The sequence below is a fragment of the Ambystoma mexicanum genome, chromosome 3p, assembly GCF_040938575.1.
Source record: "Ambystoma mexicanum isolate Mex_15411 chromosome 3p, UKY_AmexF1_1, whole genome shotgun sequence".
Taxonomy (NCBI): domain Eukaryota; kingdom Metazoa; phylum Chordata; class Amphibia; order Caudata; family Ambystomatidae; genus Ambystoma; species Ambystoma mexicanum.
Window position 1 is genome coordinate 578,843,417 of NC_090925.1, and position 24,914 is coordinate 578,868,330.

Consider the following 24,914-nt stretch of genomic DNA (forward strand, 5'->3'; position numbering starts at 1 on the left):
CATGCATGAATGTGCATGCCAGTTCATACTCACTGATGAGCCATGTGTTGCCATATTTTCCAGATCCCAGTGCACGGTGGAGTGGTGACTGGTGGTAGATGTAGCTATAATGAGTGCTGCGAGGGAAATTGGCATACACCTCCATGATCAGTCCATTAGCGACACACACTACTTGCATGTTAATAGAGGCCCTTGTTGCAATTGCAGTAGATGTGCTCAGTAATCGTGGGGGGGTGCAGCGCTACATGTGTGCAGTCAATTGAACCTAGTACACGTGGATAGTGTGCCACTACATAGAATGCCTGGCACACTGTCTGTAATTCCTCGAGTGTCCGGGGCATATATATGTGCCTGTGCACACACACACAAGCCGTTATGCATGCCAATACCTGGTGGAGACAGCGGTATTGAGTAACCTGCGATATCCTACCAACTATTGCCGTGGCCCACTGGAAGGAACCAGTTGCAATAAAATGGAGTGCAGTCAGCAATTTCTTAAGAGGGTAAGGGCCTGGGAGCAGATGGTGGGTGATGCCAGTTCATGTTCCCATTCCCTAACAATGTATAGGATTACATGGGGAGGACCAGTACCTAGCACATACCTGGTCATCAGGCATCCCTAAAAGAGTGGTGCATTGTGCAAAACTCTGGGCCATGTGCCCCCTCCTCCTCTGGCATCCTTCTATTGCTGGGTGCATCATAGCTGTGGACATTGTTTTGTTGTGCATTGCCTGCTTTATATGCAATGGTTCCTATATGCGTTCAACTTTACGCCTGCTATCATGTGACAGATGGATCACATGGTTTGCGTGTGCCTTTTCCCAATGCGAGGTTCTGCATTGTAATCCAACTATATGGTTAGGTTTGCCGAGGAATGGGCGTGCCATTGCTTAGTGTCGACCATCCCTCAACATTCTCACATTTTCCCTTGTTCTTCTTCCTTCTGCGTGGTCATCCCCCTACTTGGTTCTGTGCGTAGGCCTGGCCCACACTCTGTGAGGAGTCTCATGCAAGATGCTCGACCACTCACAGAGGCATTCCGAGCCTGCATGAACTTCCTGCAAGTCCCAGAAAAGTCCTGCATCGTTGATTCATGAATCAACAAACAGGGTTTTGTACACAGAATGGCATGCAAAGTCCATGGAGGTCATTACAACCCCGGCGCTAAGGGTTAACGACAGCGTTAACCCTTAACACCGGATTCCCACTTTAACGCCTGCTTTTGGCAGGCGTTAAAGTCCATGGCGCTAACCCGCCATGGTGCTAATTACGCCGCCGTAATTTACGGCGGCGTAATTAGCGCCTTCCCCACTCCCATTATGCCCTATGGGGCAAAAATGGGAATGGGGAAGGGAAAATGGGAAATGGGGATTTACCGCCCCACTCACCTTGGAATGGGGCGGTAAATCCGCCATCCACCATGGTGTAAACGTAGTTTACACCATGGTGGTAAAGTTGGTGCACTTAGCACCAAGGTTGTAATGACCTCCCATATGTTCCATGCACATAATTCCATGAATCAGGGTGTTTGTTGGCAGTGCAATGTCAGTTTGCACCAGTGAAAAGTCAGTTTGCATCTTGCAAAACATTCCATGAATCAGGACTATTTTTGCTTAATCATATCCATTGATGCACAGCCAGATCAATTGTAAGACTGTTCGATGTTCTGCATAGCTTGTTTAATTGTTGTATAATCAGACCTCCCTTTTGGAGATCAAGATCAGGTTTGAATAGTGGGATATTTAGTTGTATAGTCAGATTTATCAGTCACATATATTTGTTAATTGTTCCATTGACAGAAATACTTTGCATAGACAGATTAAATTAATACTGCTTGGTTTGCTGTTGCATAGCCATTTAATAGTTTCATAGCTATTACAATGAACCCGAAATGTCCATAATTATTCTTTCACAGCTTGATTCATTTAAATAACAATTCACTTGTGTTGCACAGCCAGATTGATTCCAATATGAACTGAGTTTGCTGTTGCTTAATCCGATCCATTGTTGTACATCCACAGTAAATTGACTATTGCTAGATGGTATTACTGCCTGGGCAGCTTAATTATTGCATAGTCAGATCTCTCTGTTGGATAACTTGCTTAATTTGACATCATCAGATATTTAGTTGCATTTTCATATTTATCAGTCACATAATCATGTTGCGTGTTCTACAGCCAGAGATACATCACAGTCAAATGAATGTAATACTGATAGGGGTTACTATCATATAGCCATTTAATTGTTGCATAGCCACTTAATCATTGCGTAGCAGTTTTAACCTGTGCATAAACATTTAATTATTGAATGGCCAAATACATTTTTCCATAGCCACATTCATCTAGTTAGATCAACCATATTAATTGTTGCACAGCCAGATATCCTTGCATAGCAAGATTCATTCTGGTTGCTTAATCAGATGAATTGTTGCAAAGCTATAATTAACATCTCATATCCAGATGTATACTGTTCCTGATTCAGGTGGACTGTTGCAGTGCAATATTCACTTCCATAGCCAGAATTATTTGATCATTTAGTCAGGGTAATGACTGCACCATTAGTGCACTAAATGTTTTTTCTATCTTTCTCCACTAGACATACTCCGATTTACCGTGTATCTTCTCCATCTGACTAAGAAACTCACCCGTAAAGTCCCCTATCGCCTTACATTGCAAATACAAATACAAACCGAATGCTGTCAAAGGCCTATAAACATGAACATGAATTGAGCTACGACTCCACATTTTAGTACTACTATCTTCGCCCAAATCAGTGGGTAACTTTAGCCTCACATCTTGGGTTCTCCTTTTTGGATAACATATCTCTATGTGTCTCTGACAAATGCATAAAAGAATGCCAGCAGTCATGATCCATGTACTTCCAACCTGCGCCCATCCCCATCAATATCACATCTGCCTGTCCTTCTATCCCACTAGCAACCCTCCCTTTTCTTATAAAGCCATGTTCAGTGAGACCAGCAGAAAAGGCACAGTAGTGTTATGTACATTACCCATACATCTTCACACTAAACATATAACCACAAAACGCACACACCTACATTCATACAATTACATATTGTGCATACACCAATACACGGTACATAGACCGATAAAGTGCTCAGAACCTCCCATGGTACATAGATTGACACAATGCGCGCACAGACACATAGCCTTTGCATGCACACTTAGATCGTGAATACACTGACACTCTGCAAAAGAACCCAATCACGGCACTGACTACTGCCTGATAGACTGCTACACATTTTAACGGGTAATGGATTTTGCGGTTCACGAATGCCCAGAAAGTGACCATGATCCGCTGGTCCTTCTGTGGAACAAGGCCCTGCAAAACCTACACCTGTCTACTGTTTTAGTAGTTCCTTTTAAAGCATCTTGTATAATGAAACTGCATAAGGATAAGTTAACTTTCATTTTAGTAGAGGCAGAGTCCGGTAGGCGAGGCTTCCTTTCTCAAGTTCAGTTAGAGACTTCAGCGGTGGCGATTCTTGTTTATGAGAACTTAACTACGTTCATCGCTGGCAAATACTGATGGGGTCCTAGCTCTCCTTTATGCTGTTAGATAAACAAATGCAAAGATGCTGCTTGGTTGGATGGCGAAGGTTGCAGGGCTAAATTCGAACTGTTGGCTGCATCTAAGAACAATATGCTGTCAGTGGATCACTTGTATAAAATCAAAGTAGCGAATAAGAAACCTCTTAAGGTGCATAAAAAAGTATTTGCTCTGTTGCAATGTGACCTTCTGGAAAAGAAGATCAAGGAAAATAATGTAAGGGGATTTTGCAGTTTAATAGCCCTTGGGTTTTCAGATCGTCCAAAAGTGGACGATAGCTTTATTTTGCCTTATGAATGGACAACCTACTATAAGGCTATGTTGTATAATGCAGCAGCGCAGGTTCCACTTGTGGTTTGGCAACCTACTGATTCCAATAGCGAAATTACCTTTTCACTGCAAGAGATGTTGCGCGCTATTGATAATAGTAAATTGGGTAAAGCTGCTGGCCCAAACGGTGACAGGTCGTTTATCTACCTATGGTTTCCTGGATGGTGCGACCAAATCTTGCAGAAACTATTTAATGTTATAGCGTGTACCATAGTCTTCCCTGCTACATGGAATAAGAGTATTATCCCTCTTGTTTTTAAGAAGGGTCCACGTGCTGATCCACACTGTTTACAGCGTATTTCTTTGTTAGACAGTGCTTCAAAGATCTTTATTAGCTGTCAGGCAGTTAGACTTGCTTCTTGGGCAGCGAATAGTTATGTCATACCTCCATCTCAAGCAGGTATTAGAAATGGTTTTACTACAATGGACCACGCTTTTGTTCTCAAAATTATATTTGAGAAACATGTTTTAATTATAGTTGGTCGTGTCTATGAAGCATGTTTTATATTTGTCTAAGGCATTTGATTCTGTAGATCATGCTGTTTTGTGGAGTCAACTCCAGGAACTGGGTGTACCTATGCCTCTTTTACAGATTAGCCTTTACTCATACTCTAAGGCATCTGTTGCTAGTCATCTAGGTCAGGGGCCATCTAAGGCGTTCAAAGATAATACAGGGGCAAAGCAGGGTTGCCCAATGGCCCCTTTGCTTTTTTATAATGTTTTTATCTGATTTGAATCCCTGTTTTTTGCATGCTGTATTATCACTGCCAGCTTTAAATGGCATCTGTTACCCTTCACTCCTATATGCTTACAACGCTATACTACTTGATTTAACTCCGAAAGGCCTTAATCATAGTTTTTCCTATGCTACTAGTTATTTTATGCGCAACTGGCTAAATTTCAAGTTTTCAAAGACCAAAATAGTTGCCTTTAGCAGTAACAAAATCTGGGGGTGTTTCTTGCAGGTAACAGCTCCTGGCCTCCGGATCTCAAGCCGGTGCAAAACAGTCTCCAGACAGGCTTGTCTGGTGATATTTTCTTACACATTTGGAGGGCATTGTCTTGAAAAATGCATTCAGGTTATGGAGGGTTCACTCAGCCATTCTATATAGCAGCGGGATTTGAGGAAGTATGAACTGTCTTTCCTTAAATCACATTCAACATGTGTTCCATAGGAAATTATTAGGCTTTAATGCAGCGTGCCCGGGGCAACCTTAAGGCTGAAAACTGGCTCCACCTGTATAAGTGTGGAGATAGAACTACAATCTTTAGAATTCTGTCCGAAACTATGTTTAAAGATTCAGAAAACCCAAATATCAGAAATGCCAAGAGGGAGATTTCATCAAAAATCTCCAGGTTATTTATCCCTACCTGAAGAGATGCACATTGATATGTTAAAAGTGGGGAATACATATTGCGCAACTGAAGAATGGTATAGTTAAAAACAACAGCTCAAAACAAAAGCTAAAGATTTAGAGCTTGATCTGTCTTTAAATATTATTATGAACTTGTGCTCATTGAGGTACTTAGTTACTGCTCAAATCGATTACTGACCCATGGGTGCATCAATACAAATGGTCAGGCTAATTATCTTACCATTAAAAGCTTGCATTTTCTGGCTATTTAAAGAGAAGGGCTGTTGAGGACATAGCCCACTTTTTGTTAATATGTACGATGTTTATTTTTGTATGTGAAATTTCTGGTTAAATCTTATTCTATTAGAATTTGTACTAAATGTAAATGGCGAAAGCTGAATAAAGAATTACCTACCTACCAGCCACACTGGAGGCAGAGTTACCTGTGGAACAATTTGTTCATGTTAATCAAATGAAACCGTTCCACCTGAAGCATGAGTTGAGGAGATTAGAACAATTTGGAGAAACCCATAGGGAATGAAAAGTGTATTAAATCTTGAAAATGAAGCATTTTTATCTCATGGAGATTCATCATAGCAGGGAAGTAGGCATGAGTAGTATAAAACGTACCAAGTTGAAGGGGAAAAAGGGGTAAAAGGAGACACACATCAGGTAAGTAACTGTGAATACATTTTCAAATTGATATGATAAAGGGGGGATGATTAACAGGTGAGTATATAAATGGAAATATGGGAACAAGGTGTATAAAAAAATCTATATATATATATTGGAAAAAGAGTAAAAATAAGTCAAGGGTTCCAGATTGGCGTTTGTTTAATTTGGTAAGTGTTACAGGTTGAGGTTTAATTCTGTTTAGAATGGATGTTGAATTTTTGTAGCAATGTTTACTTTGTTTCTATTGTTCCTTGCTTGAATTGGATTTTGTCTAACCCATGTCTTTACTCTCAGTAAAGCATCCAAGGAGATACAGCTATGGTATGGTTTCCATTCATGATCCATATGCTTATTTCCAGCTAGTTATGCATTTTCCATGCATGTGTAGTTTATGTACATAATCCCCATTTTGATGTCAGGTACCGTTCAAAGGAAAGGGAAATGAATGAATTGGTGTGGTTGGTTCTTAATCGGTCGATTTCTCTTTTATTTGAACACTACCCCGGCCAGCACTCCAGGAGTTGGAGGCACCAGATTCCAAAGGGACAACTGGATGAACGGGAGTCCCCCGGACAAAACCCTGGACTGAAGAAGTAGGTTGAAGATAGTGATCCCTGAAGGAAGTCCCACTTGCAGAGGATGAAAGCCTGCTGCACATTAAAGACAGCAGTGGCATGGACATGAGCCTGATTGGATGTTTAGCGTTAGGCTTGTAATGGCCACCACCAAGTTAAAAAAGTTGTTATTTTGCACTTCATATTATGCATCATATATTTCCCCTTGCTTTGATTCACTGATATTGGGAGTAAGATGTATTAAATAGAGACATTGATTTCAATGGATTCATTTCCAGGGTTGGACTGATGCAGCCATCCAAGCATATAATAGACGCTATGAACATTATAGACACGTTAATATTTTCATTCTTGTTTTCTTCATTTTGGGTAGCAAAATGACTTAATGTTACCTACATTGCAATGATATATTTATAAAACAAATTCAAAAATAGTTTGAAACAAGAGCCAAAAACATTTTCAAAGAAATTTCAAGAAACCTAAAAAGAAATAATCGAAGATCACTAAAATAAAAGAAAACAACAAAAAGTAAAAAGGCAATAAAGAGATCAAATGATCAAAGGATGAAAAAATAACAAAATCTAAAATCCAAAGACGTGATATATGAAGACATGTTTGATGTTATGAACCTTCATGGATGATTTGGCATATAGCAATTTGAGATCAAAGATTGAGAATTGTTTTATTTTTGCACAAGATCACACATGTGGATGGAACTGTAGCCGGGATTACTCTGTTTTCTGCAGTGACTCTTCTATCAGGTACCAGAAGAAACAAAGAGGGAATATGTAGGAAAAAATGAGGCTCCAGATTTTAGCCAGCTCAGAATGACACCAACAATGAAAACCAACACCATATATCAAAAAGAGTGTGAGACTTGAGTGTGAGACTCTTGGCTGAATCTGGTGTGGGTCAGTATTGTGAGTATAAAGAAACATAAATGGTAAAAGGGGGATTTAAATTCTGCATTACATACAAACTGACAAGACCAGTGAGCATCACACCATGGGAATATGAATTGATATGCAATGAAGCATACAACTAACAATGTACTTATTCTACTAATACCCATAAACTACTAACCCATCTCCTGACTAATATTCAAGGCAGCTCAATCTATGTCTTTTGGTGCAAAATGTTGATGCAGACCATGGGTTCAAATTGGAATAGTAAATGAGATGGCAAGCTCAGGCTGTGCAATGAACATGGAGAACGCACAAGAGAATAGACCTGCACAATGCCTTCTTGCAAGGAAGAACTGAGGAATGGAAGCCTGTTATGCTCAAATCAACCTTATTGTTAATTCTCAGAGCAGGAACCAGCGCAGAAATGAAGCCATTTGCATCCTTTGGCTGCTGCCTAAATCAGGGCCAAAGGCAAGGCTGTACACAAGCTCTCTGGAACCTTCGAGTGAGTTTGTTGGTTTGACAAAGGGAGGTGGTTTTGATTGGCACATGACACCACAGTGAAAGGAAGGCATTTTCTTACACTTTACGTAGGCCAGCATACATTTGTGGGCAGATTACAGAGAGTGGATTTAAAAAAGGCTCTTTGACTGGGGTGGGGGCTTTCTGGTTCTGGGTTGGAGTGTGCTGTACTTGCTGATGGCGAGCACATTGTCTCTCTCGGTGGAGTGTGTGATAAGCTGTCCTGTCGAAAAGGGGGAAGCAAATAAATAAACCTCCTGTGCAGGCTCTGTCCAGGCATGCAGGGAAAAGAGATTCTCACCAGTTACAGTGGAGGGGTCCTAGCTTTGCTGTGCGAAGGCACACAGAACCAAGCTTTATTTAGGTGAGATCCTAGTAAAATTCAGGTGCATGTCTGCCTGCTTTGTCAGTGCATGTTGCAGGCAATTACAGACAGAAGAATATTGTCCATATTTACAAACATGGGTAATTATTTTTCATGTGTTCTTCACCACCCAAGTAGCAAGCTTCAAGTATAACTGAAGGCATTGAACTGCCCAAAGCAAATTATATCTTTCAAGGTCTTTAGATAACCAACACGAAAAAAGGATGTTTGAAGTCTATTGGAAGAAAAAGTGATTAAACGTGGGGGAAACTTTATAAATGAAATGTGTTTGTAGCTATGTTCATTTTCATTTTTGAATCACAGGGATGTCATGTCTACTTTTCATATATCCTAATTACTAATAAAACACAAAAAAAGAAGTAAGCCAGCCTCGGTCTGTTTATTATGTCACCTAGTTACTGGTGATAACATACAGACAGGTGGGTAGCTATTGAGGTATTATCGCTTTACCGCATGGATTATTTTCATTTTACTGCACATGGTAAAATGCAAGGTAAAACAGGTCACTGTGAAGTGGATCACTTCATAAGATTCTGATTACCTAGGTAAGTATATTCTGAGATACAGCCAGAAAGGCATAAAGGACAAAATACCACATGATAATGAAATTGTGACTTAGTGTGCACAAGGTCTGGTTTGTCTGACCGCTCATGATCTCCATATAAGAATGGTGTCAGGTAGTCCTGTGTATTTGGGGCTCACCAAAAAAGCACAAAATGCCCTAACAATATACACACACTAACAATATGCATACACCCACACATTGCACACACACTCACATACACTCAGAAACCTGTGCATAATCTTGTAAGCGATATTCAATCAACACTACAGCTAAGTCAATGCCTAGTCTGGGATGCTGAGGAAAACCCTTATTGATGTATTTTTATAATCAGTTCAGTACTCTGGATGACAACCCTTGTATAACACCCCCCTCTTAGAATCCCTCTGAACCCACTGAGCCAAGAAGTAGGTTTGTTTTGCAAATTAAAAGGTTTATTTGAAAAATTAAACAATATATATATGTCACACTTTTATAATAAATTAATATCTGATAGTACACTTAGACATATGATGTTGATCAACAGTGGGTAATCTGGCACTAGCACACTTCTTTACAATCAATGAGGAGTTAGTATAGGATGGATAAAGTAGCAAAAATACTTTTATGGCTCAAGGGAAAAGCAATGAGGAATAAAATGCAGTACAGAAATACTCAATATGATTTTAGCAAAAGATAAGATAATCACTTTTTCCCTGGCAATTCACTCCCCTCCCCTTTGCAATGTAAGAAATAGAAGGAGATGGAAAGAGGAGCACACAGTTCTCAGGAATGCAATCAAATACAATACGAAATTCAGTTCCCCCCCAGCAAGCTTAGAGGAAACAGGTAGGAGTTTGAAACACAGGCCCAAAATGCTTTTTAAATGTGATGGCAATGGATGGGAAAATGTGCCAATGATTTTAAGTCCCTCTAGAGATTCAGGGTGAGTGAGAGATGCGTGTTAGTATTAGTTCAGGCTCACTTTAGCAATGCTCTATGAGTTATTACCAAGTTGCAAACGGATTTTAACAAAGGAAAGAATGGAGCTTCTATTTTGACAAGTGGAGAAATTGAGCCAAAATCGCAAATCGCGGTAAATTCGCGAGTGCGTGAATCGTGATTGCGGAAAAAGTATAAGGAGGAGGAAGTCGGTTCTAGGCTTGTTGGAAAGCTTAGATTCTAAGCTTTCAGAGAGGAAAGTTGGATTTTGTTCCTAGCCCAAACGGTTCCAGAGATACGGACGATTAAATAAAGGTAGTTTTTCGGATTTAAAGTAAAACTCAAAATGACAGGTGACAGCTTGCAGCTTCAGAATTGACAGGTGACAGTTGTGCAGCTTTACAAATGACAGATGACACGATTTCTAGGAGGCTGTTCTACTTAGGTTAAAATAGTTTGGATTAGGGCCTCTTTACACCTGGTTCTCTTGCCGGCCCAGAGCCGCTCGCCGGGACGCCATACGCTCCAACAGCAGTCGTTTTTTTTTTTTCGAGAACCTGCACCTACTTGAACCAGACACTGAATTTGAAATTATTCAAACGGATCTTCAGTCATTTTCGCGTTGTTAAAAAATCCGAAGTGATTAAACAAAAAAAAAAAAAAATAGTTTGGATTAGATTATTTTAACTAAGAGATTGGTTCTGCACAGTTCTGCTAGGTACTCACAATATAAATTTGAACTAGGCCTCGTCCCGGATCTGGTCAACACGTCCGGCTGCGGTTCTGTCTGCTCAGCGGGTCAATCAGGCACCGGTTCTGCTCACAGCGATAAGGGTCAGCTCTGCTCTGCTGGTCTAGCCTCTCTGGATTCAGCGGCCTCTGGTTCTGGATACTTCTCTGCTTTCCGGTCCGGATCAAGTGGATTCTGGATGTAACACTGCTTTCTGGGTACTGGCAAGAGTTCTTGGCAAAAGAATTCAGACAGCTCGCCCGGCTGTGGAATAGTTTGCAAAAGATTTTGAGGCCTGCTGACAAATACTTTTGCTTGCAGTGGGCCTTCTTGGTTCAAAGTTCTGTAGTCTCTGTTTAGCTTGGAAGTCTAAGTGTTGGATCTCTGGATGTGAAGTCGTCAGTCAGCATGCTCCGCAGCAAATGGAATTGAATCTCTCTACCTGTCCCAGCAGTATCTTTTTATGTGTTTTGAAAATGGGTGTGTGCCTGGGCCTAGCTAAGCCTGCCCCTCTCTACTTGTCATTTTCCCAATTCTCCCCTCTCCCATGATTGGGGGAAGGAAATGTGAGTCAGAGTGATGCTGTAGGTTGCATGGTCAGAGGAACCTCCCCTTGTCAGCTTAACACACAAATCTATATTTGATCCAAATACATATTTTCCCAAATACAGAGTTGTTTTTACATCACCTACACACATCATATATCACATGAGGTAGGCACTGTTCCGACTCTGGCGTTTCTAGGAGCTTGGGTAAAGAAATGGCAACTTATTTTCGATTTTAGTGGGTTATGCAACATTGGTTTTGATTTAAAAATTATACACATATACACGGCCTGTCCATACATACTCCAGTAAATTCCCATGTCTCTAGCTTAAACACAGAGTCTGTAGTATCAATAAATAGCGGGGTTTTGCCCCAGAACATCACAAAAATTGGAGTTTGTGCTTGAATTGTGGGCAAAGTTTTCATTTTCAGGATCCCCAAATTTCACATTTCTGTCATCTGGTTACCAAGAGTTATCAGTATTTCTGTAAAATATATATTTGCTTTCAATTCAAAGTACTGCAGTGTTTGAGTCCGCCCCCAAAGTTTGGGGATGACAGTGATCACATGTCTCTCCTGGCTGGCAGATCTTTGTTGACAAGAAACAGTCAAAATTACCATATCCTATTCAAGGGAAAAGGTCTTTTGTGTGGGCTCCAGCAAGCTGAGGTCAACAGACCAGGGGGCCACTTTGCATTTGATTAGCATGACCATGTGATATCCTGGGCTTTCTGAGGTGAGAAGGTTTCCCAGCCTTTTGGACTGTTAATCAAATCAGATTGTCTCTGGGAACAGCAGGTGGTTAGATCTTCAATTAACTAACAAGCTTTGAAGTCCCAATTCTCACAGAAGGCTGATTAGCTTCTGAAGTAGCAGTTCTCCTGTCAGAGTTTAGACCGCTAGCACCGCCTTGAGTCCAAAGCGGGTACTGCATGCATTTTTTTAGTTGTCTTGAACTACTGCATTTCAATAGAGTGGTCTTTTGCTTGATAGTATAGGACCCTTGCTTAACATTGTTTTGATGGCATCCTCACAGTAGAGTGGTGATGTGGAACCCCCCACAAGAAGGTTGTATCTTTGGAGTGGTCTCGTGCCAACTGCGTGTTAGGCGGAAACCTGTGCAGTTCCCTCTGGGACCACTGCAAAAGATTTAGGACTACAGGTGTTGCGATGAACCCACTTGGTAGCAGTCTGTACCACACAGATTCAATTGGTAGCTGTGGCTGAGCAGTCAGACTTCTCTCAAGAAAAGTTGGTCAGTATAGGGAGCATACAAGATAGGGTAATTCTCTGCAGCAAAACGAGTAAACACGCAACCAGGCTTTAGTATAAAGATAGTAAGTTATTTATTGATAACAGCACGTCTATGAAAAATACTAAAGCGGAACACGGCAAATAATTCAAAATACAATTACTCTGCAGAATGGAATAAACTCGATCCTTCGAAACACACTATCGACAACTCTAGGTTCTACGGCACCACTTATTTTCAGACAGAGGTGTATACCTCAACCCAGATGACACTCGAATATTTAGTGAGGAAGGGAGAGAAGAGAAAGGCAGGTAACGAAGTCAACACGGTTCGCACTGAAGCGGGAAAAAATGCACGGCAAGAAAGCATTAATCACACTAGATCATACAGTTCGGCGGCCAGGCCCACTCGGTGAGAGGCAAGGCACGATGTCCTGGAAAGTCTCTACGGGTGATGCATTCACGTCTCGTTTAGCAAATTGGTTAGCGACAGGTGGAACCAGTTCAGAACAAAGAGTGAATAAAGCTTGGAGGCGACCCAACGGAACGGAGAGGAATCAGATACCTCACACGAACCGATCAAAAAGGGAAGCCAGGCGGTTACGGTACCTTGTTGTGGAAGACAGCTCCGACGGGGGCAGTTGTTCCTGGTGGTGGATGCACGATGGGTCTTGGCCAAGAGAAGAGATGCTCTCGTCGTCGAAGAGAAGATGTCCGGTGCACCACCAGGGAAGAAACCAGCCGCGGAGTGCTTCGTCACAAGGCACCACCTTTCGATCATGGTGCAGGAGTAGTGGCTATCCGGTTGCCGGGTGCTCTGCACGGGCAATTCGACCACTGCGTCCTGGGCGATCAAAAAGCACAAAGAAGAAGAAGACTGGTTGTTCCCACCAGCCAGGGAAAGAGCCTCTCCGGCAGGGAGATCTCTTCTGTCGTCGGGAGATTGTGAGACGATTCTGCAGGGCTCCACCGGGGTGTCGTCGTGCAGGTCGAGTCAACGTTACCCTCGTCGGATTCTTTAGGTCCAGTGGCGACTTCCTGAAGATCCAGTCCCAAAGGCCCTGCTTTTATGCAGACGTCCCCCATTCATTCAGCCTAGCTTGTCAATCAACACATGCTAAGTGGGGAGCGGGAAGGCTCACCACCTGGGCCAATCACTTCAGAGTGCGACCTGAGTTGGCAAGGCAACTCTGTCCAGGGTGTCTAAACCCCTCCCACACCCCTGAGGTAACCCAGACAGAATGGCGCCACCTTCGCGGGTCTCTGTCCAGAGGCCCGCCAAAAGTGGAACAAAGGGCTCAACCTTTGGTTTAGGAGTCACAGAGAAAAACACAGACGCCATTTTACAACCCGAGTTCTGGCAGAAAATACCACTCGATAAACCTATTTAAGATAAGTAGATCGGTGGTACGTTGAAGATTAACGAAAAACAGTATCAATCCTCAACAATGGGACGACTCCCATAGGGTTATGCTCGGGGTCGAACATAACAAGTAGTTTCCACTGCCACCAGCCAAAACTTGACGAGGAGGGACGGGACAGTGCCCCCTCGAGTAACAGATCCAGGAGTAATCGTATTACCCCTACTAGCATGTCCACAATAAGATGGTTGGTACTAGTTCTGTTAGTAAATTTAGGTCTAGTAAAGCCAATGGTGACTTTACATGCCCGGGGAGACAGTAGTCAGTCCCCGGGTATGGAGTCTATGGTGGGGGGACCCGCTAGGGCGCCCCCGTGTCACGACACGTAGGGTGCAGAGTGACACACATAGAAAAACTTATGAGACCCTATGGAGTAAAAGACCCCATAGCCCATCGAGCGCATTGACATCTCAAAGGAATTACACACATACATGTCCAAGAGTGAGAGGAAAAGGGTCACACTCTTGGCAGGATGGGAAAAACAAACTCCAGAAATCCAGCAAAGCTGCTGGGGGACTCACTAGGTTAGGAAATTCAGCCTAAACAGAGAATTCTCCCTAACACTCGCCCCCCCCAGACTAAGGGACAGGAGGATTTAATCCACTCCTGGATGAATCTCATACCTCTAGTCGATGATATACATCCTAGAGAGACCATCAGCATTTTGGTGGTGACATCCTGACCTGTGCTCAATGGTGAAATCGAACCCTTGCAGGCAGATCGACCATCTCAGTAGTTTTGGGTTTTACCCTTTCATTTGCATTAACCATCTCAAGGGTTGGTGGTCTGTCTGAATAACAAAAGTAGAACCATACAAGTACGGCCTAAACTTCTTCAGAGCCCACACGATGGCAAAGCATTCTCTTTCGATTGTTGCCCACCTTGTTTCAGGATCCTTCAGCTTGCGGCTGATGTAGCAAACGGGGTGCTCCCTACCTTTCCCGTCCAGTTGACTGAGTACGGCACCTATCCCTACATTGGAAGCGTCTGTCTGCACAATGAAGTGTTGGCGGTAATCAGGAGCTCTGAGTACTGGGGTTTGGCAAAGAGCCTTTTTCAGGTTTTCAAAAGCCTGATTGCACTCCTCGTTCCATCTAACCTTTTTAGGGAATTTGGGCGAGGAGATGATATTCAGTGGAGAAGCTATGGTCCCATAGTTCTCTATGAAATTCCTGTAATACCCGGTGAGGCCTAGGAAGGCTCTCACCTGAGTCTGAGTAGTCGGTGTTGTCCAATTTTGCACAGCTTCAATCTTACTGAGCAAAGGCCTTATTTCGCCACCGCCTACCTCATGCCCAAGGTAGACTACCTTACTCTGTCCAATTTGGCATTTACTCGCCTTTATGGTCAGATTGGCTCGTCTAAGAGCCTGCAAAACATCTCTCAGGTGGGTTACATGTTCGTCCCAGGAATTGCTGAACACTGCTATGTCATCCAAGTATGCCATGCAGAAGTCCTCCATCCCGGTTAGAACTTGGTTTACCATCCGTTGAAACGTAGCAGGTGCATTTTTTAGTCCGAAAGGCATTACCGTAAATTGGTATAAACCAACGGGGGTAGAAAATGCAGTTTTCTCCTTGGCATGGTTGGTCAGGGCTATTTGCCAATAGCCTGACGTCAAGTCAAATGTGCTGAGGAACTTGGCGGCGCCAAGTTTATCCACCAACTCATCTGTTCTTGGCAAAGGGTGGGCATCAGTCGTGGTGACTGCGTTAAGAGCTCTATAATCCACGCAGAATCTAAGTTCTTTAGATCCGGCCTTTGGTACTAACACAACTGGGCTAGACCATGGACTAGTAGAGGGCTCTATTACCCCGAGATCAAGCATCTTGCTGACCTCACCTTTGATGTGGGTTCTTACGTTTTCTGACATGCGATATCCTCTGCTTTTGACAGGCAGACAGTCACCAGTGAGTATCTCGTGCTGGCCCCAAGGGGTCAAGCCTGGTGAGAGCGAGAACAGAGAGGCAAACTGATTCAACATAGACTTGCACTCTTCTTGTTGCTCGGGTGTCAGATTGGAGGAGAGATTTACTCCTTCAATGTTTTCATCTAAAGGTAAGCCTCTGAGGAGATCCGGAAGAGCTTCACTCTCTTCTTCTTCCTCGGCCGATGCTAGAAGCAACGCTCCCACATCAGGTCGTGAGACATACGCTTTAAGTCGGTTGGTGTGAAAGACTGTCGGAGCCTCCTTGGGGTTACCCAAGTCCACCAGATAGTTCACCTCGCCGAGCTTACCCACTACTCGGTAGGGTCCCATCCATTTATCTTGCAAGGCCCTCTGCCTTGTGGGGATCATAACAAGAACAAGCTGGTTTTGAGCGAACTCAACCATGTTAGCCTTTTGATCGTGCTAGTGCTTGACCAATGCTTGTCCAGCTTTCAAGTTATCGCTTGCTTCTGTCATCAGGTGCGACATTCTCCTCCGGAGACCTATCACGTAGTCAGTCACTCTGACTGGCTTGGGGGAAGGAGCACTCTCCAACCCCTCCTTAATCAGGGCCAACGGACCTCTGACGGGATGACCATAGAGTAGTTCGAAGGGAGAGTAGCCTACTCCCTCCTGAGGGACTTCTCTATAAGCAAAAAGAAGGCATGGCAATAGAAGGTCCCACTTACGCTTAAGGGGTTCTTCTAGAGCACCTATCATGCTCTTCATGGTTCGGTTGAACCGTTCTACCAACCCATTGGTTTGTGGGTGGTAAGCCGTTGAGAACTTGTAAGTTACTCCGCAGGTTTTCCACATGGCTTTCATGTAGTGGGACATAAAATTTGACCCCCTGTCAGAGATAACTTCCTTAGGAAATCCGACCCTAGTAAAAATACCAAGGAGGGCCTTAGCCACAGCCGGAGCTGTAACAGTCCTCATAGGAATTGCCTCAGGATACCTAGTAGCATGGTCTACTACAACAAGTATAAACCTGTTGCCTGAGGAGGTTGGAGGATCAAGGGGACCAACGATATCAATCCCTACTCTCTCAAATGGGACTCCCACAACGGGAAGAGGCACTAACGGTGCCACATTCTTGGACCCAACCTTACCAGAGATTTGGCAGGTATGGCAGCTTCTGCAGAGTTTTTCTACTTCGGCCCCCATTTTTGGCCAATAGAAGTAGAGTGAGAGCCTTTCCTTAGTCTTCTTGAAACTCAAGTGACCAGCCAAAGGAATCTCGTGGGCTAACTGCAAGAACTGTGGTCTGTTCTCATGGGGTACTACCAGGCGTTTGTAGTCTCCAGGTGCAGACTCGGTTGGTTCACTATAGAAAAGGCCATCTTCCCAGTGCAACCTATGTTTCCCAGGCTCTTGCCCTTCAGCCTGAGTTTTTGCCTGACGGCGAAGACCTTCCAGAGTTGGACATTCTCTCTGTCCCTTACTGAAGTCTGCCCTGCTGGGTCCACCTTCTGCCAGTAACGACTGCAGCTCAGGATGGTCAACAGGATCCAGATCTCCAATGAGTTCCTGGCCTTCCATTAGCTCTTCTTCAGAGTCTAATTCTACCATACAGGGTTGTACTTCCCCCTCAGCCGCAGCTGGAGGTGGAATTACGGGTGTGACGTTGGACAACCGCGGGGAAGTCCGTGTCGGCTGCATCGGAATGTGGGCTGTTGGTTTCGGTTTGGAAGTCTTAGGTTTCCCTTTTACTTCTGTGTTCCTAGAGACAGCGGCCGCCATTTCCAATGGAGCAGGAGTGATTTCTTTCTTCATCATCTCCCCGAGAGTACCGCGCAGGGTCCTCTCTCTTGCAGGTCTGGTTAGCTCCTGTGTAACCGTTTACTAGGAGGTCTGGGAGTATGCGATACTACTCCGAGAGTTTTTAAATCGTTACCCAACAGTACGCGTCCTGGTACCTCATTCTGTATGCTGACATGTATCTTTACAGTCATGTCGTTACACTGGATGAGAACTGGTAATTGGGGAAGCATCTGCACAGGCCCTCCAGCTAACTTGGTGAGGCGTTTGGGTGCCTTAGCAACATCCTCAGCCTGAAAAAACGATTTATCCACCACAGTTATGCTGGCCCCAGTGTCCCTAATGGCAGGCGTCTCCTGACCATTCACCTGGACACTGTCCTTATGATACTCTTTAGTATTATCGGGGATAGAATTATAGACATCTAAATTCTGTTGTTCCCACAACCCCAGAGATACTAAAGAAACGCTGGCTGAGACTCCAATGGGTTCGTCAGCTAGCAGTAGAAAGTTTCCACTTGTCATTTGGACTTCCTCCTCTGGAGCGAAGGCTAAGGAGACAAGCTGGACCCCTGAAGGTTTACCCTTACATCTGGGATCTCCTTTCACGTGATCAGTCGAGCCACAAACAAAGCATTTCCCGAATGCTTTCTGGAATGGTGGCTTGTTCTGACCTCCTTCCGGTTTGGCACCAGAAGACACACTATTCTGCTGTGGTTTTCCCGGTGGCTTACCCTTCTGGTTTTGTTTGGGGCCCTCTTTGGAATGTGAGTTATTCGAATTCTCTTTTGAGTCTTTTTTAGGCTGTTTTCCCTCGTCCTTTTTCTGAGTTGCCCCAGAATCCTTGTGAGTAGCCCTGTTGGCAACCCACAAGTCAGCAGCCTTAGCTAGAGCCCTGGAATCCAATTCCTTCGAATCAGCCAAGTGCTGTCTGAGCTCAGGAGAACAGGCATCATAAATCGACTCCAACATAAAAAGATTTCGCATACCCTCGTAAGTGTCAACTTTGTAACCCTTAATCCATCCCTCTAAGTTTTTCAACCCTTCACTCACCCAGGTAGCCCAAGGGGTACCATCATGTTTTTTGAGGGTTCTAAACCTCTTAAGATACTGGGAAGGGGTCTTCCCGAATCTAGCTATCAAAGCTAGTTTCACACTTTCGTAATCCGTCTTATCCACCTCCCCCAATTCCATTACCACATCAGTCGCAACAGGAGGAAGCCTAGAGAACAACCAGGGAAGCAACGCATTCCCGGTGATGTCCTGGAGCCCATGATTGTATTCAAACAGTTTCAACCAATCCAACACATCCAATCTCGGTTCGTACATACCCACTAATTCCTTCGGCATCCGGGGTCTTTTGGGACTGGAGCTCCTAGAGGAACCAGAGGAGAGAGAAGCATTTTCCATAGACAACTTTTTCATTTGTAACTCATGATTAAGCTCTATTTCTCTGAGTCTTAACTCCGCTTGTCTCTGCTCAGCTTGAGCCAAGAATCGTTTATGTTCTAATTCGAGCTTCATTTTTTCAAGTTCAAAATAAGCAGAATTACTCGTGGGACCTGATATTGGCCCCGTAGGCACAGTTGGTAAGGCAGGTAGAGGAACAGGTGAGACAGTTTTGTTAGCCTCGCCGTCCTCGTCAGCCTCTTCATCGCTATCATCAGAATTACGATTCAGATCAACACCATTACTGTTATCTACAGTTGCTGGAGAGTTTGGTTCCTCTGAACCAGTACCCAGACTTTGGTTCGCCAGCAATCTCTCTATCAGTTCTAACTTCTTGCCTTTTACAGGAAGATTCTCTTGTCTACAGAGAGCTCGCAGACTCTCAGTATTTTTATCCGACAAAGACTCTTGGCTGTAAATTTCCATTGTAGACATGTTTTTTGAAAGTTCCTTTTGTAACGTTTTGTGGTTAGTCGTTCTACAGCGTCGAAAAACACTTTAACCTGTATACTCGATACTAATCCCACCGCTGTACACCAGTGTTAGGCGGAAACCTGTGCAGTTCCCTCTGGGACCACTGCAAAAGATTTAGGACTACAGGTGTTGCGATGAACCCACTTGGTAGCAGTCTGTACCACACAGATTCAATTGGTAGCTGTGGCTGAGCAGTCAGACTTCTCTCAAGAAAAGTTGGTCAGTATAGGGAGCATACAAGATAGGGTAATTCTCTGCAGCAAAATGAGTAAACACGCAACCAGGCTTTAGTATAAAGATAGTAAGTTATTTATTGATAACAGCACGTCTATGAAAAATACTAAAGCGGAACACGGCAAATAATTCAAAATACAATTACTCTGCAGAATGGAATAAACTCGATCCTTCGAAACACACTATCGACAACTCTAGGTTCTACGGCACCACTTATTTTCAGACAGAGGTGTATACCTCAACCCAGATGACACTCGAATATTTAGTGAGGAAGGGAGAGAAGAGAAAGGCAGGTAACGAAGTCAACACGGTTCGCACTGAAGCGGGAAAAAATGCACGGCAAGAAAGCATTAATCACACTAGATCATACAGTTCGGCGGCCAGGCCCACTCGGTGAGAGGCAAGGCACGATGTCCTGGAAAGTCTCTACGGGTGATGCATTCAAGTCTCGTTTAGCAAATTGGTTAGCGACAGGTCGAACCAGTTCAGAACAAAGAGTGAATAAAGCTTTGAGGCGACCCAACGGAACGGAGAGGAATCAGATACCTCACACGAACCGATCAAAAAGGGAAGCCAGGCGGTTACGGTACCTTGTTGTGGAAGACAGCTCCGACGGGGGCAGTTGTTCCTGGTGGTGGATGCACGATGGGTCTTGGCCAAGAGAAGAGATGCTCTCGTCGTCGAAGAGAAGATGTCCGGTGCACCACCAGGGAAGAAACCAGCCGCGGAGTGCTTCGTCACAAGGCACCACCTTTCGATCACGGTGCAGGAGTAGTGGCTATCTGGTTGCCGGGTGCTCTGCACGGGCAATTCGACCACTGCGTCCTGGGCGATCAAAAAGCACAAAGAAGAAGAAGACTGGTTGTTCCCACCAGCCAGGGAAAGAGCCTCTCCGGCAGGGAGATCTCTTCTGTCGTCGGGAGATTGTGAGACGATTCCGCAGGGCTCCACCGGGGTGTCGTCGTGCAGGTCGAGTCAACGTTACCCTCGTCGGATTCTTTAGGTCCAGTGGCGACTTCCTGAAGATCCAGTCCCAAAGGCCCTGCTTTTATGCAGACGCCCCCCATTCATTCAGCCTAGCTTGTCAATCAACACATGCTAAGTGGGGAGCGGGAAGGCTCACCACCTGGGCCAATCACTTCAGAGTGCGACCTGAGTTGGCAAGGCAACTCGGTCCAGGGTGTCTAAACCCCCTCCCACACCCCTGAGGTAACCCAGACAGAATGGCGCCACCTTCGCGGGTCTCTGTCCAGAGGCCCGCCAAAAGTGGAACAAAGGGCTCAACCTTTGGTTTAGGAGTCACAGAGAAAAACACAGACGCCATTTTACAACCCGAGTTCTGGCAGAAAATACCACTCGATAAACCTATTTAAGATAAGTAGATCGGTGGTACGTTGAAGATTAACGAAAAACAGTATCAATCCTCAACAATGGGACGACTCCCATAGGGTTATGCTCGGGGTCGAACATAACAAGTAGTTTCCACTGCCACCAGCCAAAACTCGACGAGGAGGGACGGGACAGTGCCCCCTCGAGTAACAGATCCAGGAGTAATCGTATTACCCCTACTAGCACGTCCACAATAAGATGGTTGGTACTAGTTCTGTTAGTAAATTTAGGTCTAGTAAAGCCAATGGTGACTTTACATGCCCGGGGAGACAGTAGTCAGTCCCCGGGTATGGAGTCTATGGTGGGGGGACCCGCTAGGGCGCCCCCGTGTCACGACACGTAGGGTGCAGAGTGACACACATAGAAAAACTTATGAGACCCTATGGAGTAAAAGACCCCATAGCCCATCGAGCGCATTGACATCTCAAAGGAATTACACACATACATGTCCAAGAGTGAGAGGAAAAGGGTCACACTCTTGGCAGGATGGGAAAAACAAACTCCAGAAATCCAGCAAAGCTGCTGGGGGACTCACTAGGTTAGGAAATTCAGCCTAAACAGAGAATTCACCCAAACACTGCGCAGTTCTCCTATTCTGGCGTGAATGTAGGCGGCGATAGCTCATCCCCACATCCACCCAGTCTATTGATTTAGTTTGTTCTGGGATAGAATAATGGGCGGCGACAGCTCATCCCCACATCTACCCAGTCTATTGATTCAACATGGGTCAAAACCCATGACAAATCCCCCCGCCCGACTGCGCTTTGATTCAAGTCGAGGGGAAGTCGGGTGCAAAGGAGGTTTTGAGCCCATGCGCTGGTAGGTCCCCATTATCTTCTTCCAACCCTGTAGGTGGCACAGTTCAGCATCTTTTCCTCCCTCCAGTCGATCAATCAGTTCTCCTTGCTGGTCCTAATGGGAGGATTGTGCGGTACCCTGGGCCCCTCGGGTCTCTGCTCCCGGTCCCCGGTCGTCCTCCTTGGTCAGTCTCCAGGTTTTCTTTCTCCTAGGACGACAAAGGAAAAGCGGCAATACCTATTCGCAGACATTTTTCCATCACTACTAATGGTGTGGCAGACATATACATTTTATACTTTAACATACCTAACATTTTACTTTTGAGATACAAGTTATCATTCAAAGACAGTGGCTTACAAGAGTATAATATTTTAGAGACTATATGTGGGATATTTTAGGGTTGGAACTGAATTAATCTGGAGCGGTCCCCTCTGGTATTGCAGAGGACTCCTCCAGTTGCTGCAGAGTGTGCCTGGGATGGCAACACTTTAGCTGATTTATATGTACCCACTTGTCTTCCCCCTCTGCCAAAACGCCTTTGGGGATGCTGATCTTGTAGGCCACAGGGGAGATCTTGTCTATAATTTCAAACGGTCCCTTTCATGTAGGCAAGAATTTTAGCTGTTTGGCCTGGTTCCTTTGAAAATTGTATAGATAGACCCGATCGCCCACCTTATATTCCTTTCGGGTGGTCTTCAGGTCGTAGTGCGTCTTCATGCTCTCGGCTGATCTTTCTAGATTCTGCTGAGCATAGGCAAAAGCATGTTGAAGGTGTTTCCTTAAATTCTCCACATACTCATGAGTTGTGGAGGCATTTATCAGTGTCTGCTCTTGGGTCCTGTAGAGCAAATGCTGGGGTAGCACCATCTTGCGTCCCGTCATCAACTCAAATGGTGACATTTTGGTGGCAGATGAAGGGGTAGATCTGATGGCCATTAGGACCAGTGGTAATCGGATATCCCAACTTGGCCCAGAATCTGCCACAAACTTTTTTAAGATGCTCACAATGGTTTGGTTATATCTCTCTACTGCTCCAGAAGAAGCTGGCCTGTAAGCAATACGTAGCTTTCTTTTGACCCCCAGTATCTCCCACATCTTTGTCATTACTTCACTGGTGAAGTGGCTACCTCTGTCTGACTCAATCCTTTGAGGTAGGCCAAAACGGGAAAAGATGTGGTTAATCATCAGGGCAGCTGCTGTTTCTGCCTTGCAGTTTGGGGCTGGGAGACATTCCACCCACTTGGTAAGCAAGCATGTAACGGTCAACATGTACTTGTTTCCTCTAGACGAGCGAATTACGGGGCCTACAAAGTCGATTTGCAAATCTGACCATGGCAGTGTCATCCCCCTTTTTTGGAGAGGTGCACGGTGCGTGAGGGATGATGGCTGAAATTGTGCACACACAAGACACCCCTTCAAGTATTGGTCAAGGTCCTGCCCCATGTGTGGCCAGTATGCAACCTCTCCTAAGATTTCTAGTGTTGTGTGAAACCCCCTATGACCGGCGGTGGCCGCATCATGGGCGTGACTTAACATCAGGCTTCGGAATGAGGTAGGAACCACCCACTGATCGTGGCCAGCTTTGGATTTCCTTACCAACAAACCGTCTTGGATTCGGAACATTTTTGGACATTTCATCAACACTCTTAGGTCCTCTTTCCCAATGTAATCGGTATCCGTCAGGGGAAAGTTCTCAGGGCCTCAAGGTGTTGGTAAAACTTACCAATAATTGGATCCCCCTTCTGAGCTGTAATTAAATCAGCATCAGGGGTCTCCTTACCCCATTGTGCAGTTGAAAGATCATTGTGAGCATTTGTCTGGGACCTAGTGATAGCAGTGACCTGGATTTCCCCCAACAGGGATTCTATCTCTATGAGATCCCCTTGGATGGCCCCGGTTTTGGCCAGCTGATCAGCTAAGTCATTTCCAGTTTTGTCTGGTCCCTCTACTTTGGAATGACCCTTGATCTTTTTCCAGTAGATGGTCATCCCATTCGAGGTGACCAGATCATCAATGTTTTGGATTAACTTCCCATGTTTCAGGGGTTTGTTATTAACACATAGCATGCCTCTGGTTTTCCAATTAACCAGGTGCTCCACAAACCCGTTCCGTACATAATCCGAATTGGTGATTATGACCAGTTCATGGAGTTGATGTTGGACAGCAGTGAGGATGGCCTGATGCACAGCCATCAACTCTGCCACCTGACTACTTCGGGGACCAATTTTGTTTCCAGCGGAGGGTTCTGGAAACTCCTTCACCCAGGCATTCCCTACGCCGGCCACCAGTTCTTTCTCCCCGTTGTCGTCAACATGGTAAGAGCATCCACCCACATAGACAGTGGGCATTCCCTCACACTTGTCTTCTTCAAAGACTTTGTGTGGGGAATTAAGGTATGCCTCCATGTTGTCCTTGATTTTTAGACTTTCGTCCTCTAGACAGTTTTCTCTGGCACAATAATGCAAGTCAGCTAGACCTTGCGCGAGGGGACTCTTCTTGTTTTGGCCATATCTGACCTCCACAGGAAAGCATTGCATTGACAGAATCCAGGAAGTAATTCTAGAATTACTCACATTTCCGGCCCGGATTCTGTCACTTTGGAGATATTGCAGAGGCTGGTGTGGAGTCTCCACTATGATGTGTTCCCCCTGGATAAACGGGCGGTAATTCTTCAATGCCGACACCGTTGCCAGAAGTGCCTTCTCACAATCGTTGAATTTTTCCTCCACAGAAGATAAAGTTTTGCTCGCATAGGAGATTACTTTATTGACCTTGTCATGCTTTTGGTATAATACTGCCGTCAAGCACGTATTAGAGAACCCTGTCTCCAGGAAGAACTCCTTGTTTCTGACAGGGTAAGCTAGGCAAGGCGCTTGTGAGAGGCTTCTTTTGAGTTGTTTTACTGCCTCGGATTGTTCTGGACCCCATTCCCACTTGACCCCCCCCCCTTCAAGAGATGAATCAGGGGTCTAGTGATCTCTGCGTAGCCTTCAATGAACTTTCTGCTGTAATTAGTCAGTCCAAGGAGGCTCCTTAGTTCCCGCAGAGTTGTGGGGTCTTTCAGTTTCTGGAGTGCTTCCACTTTCTTTTCTTGGGGACAGAGACGCTGAGGAGTAATCTCATGCCCCAAGA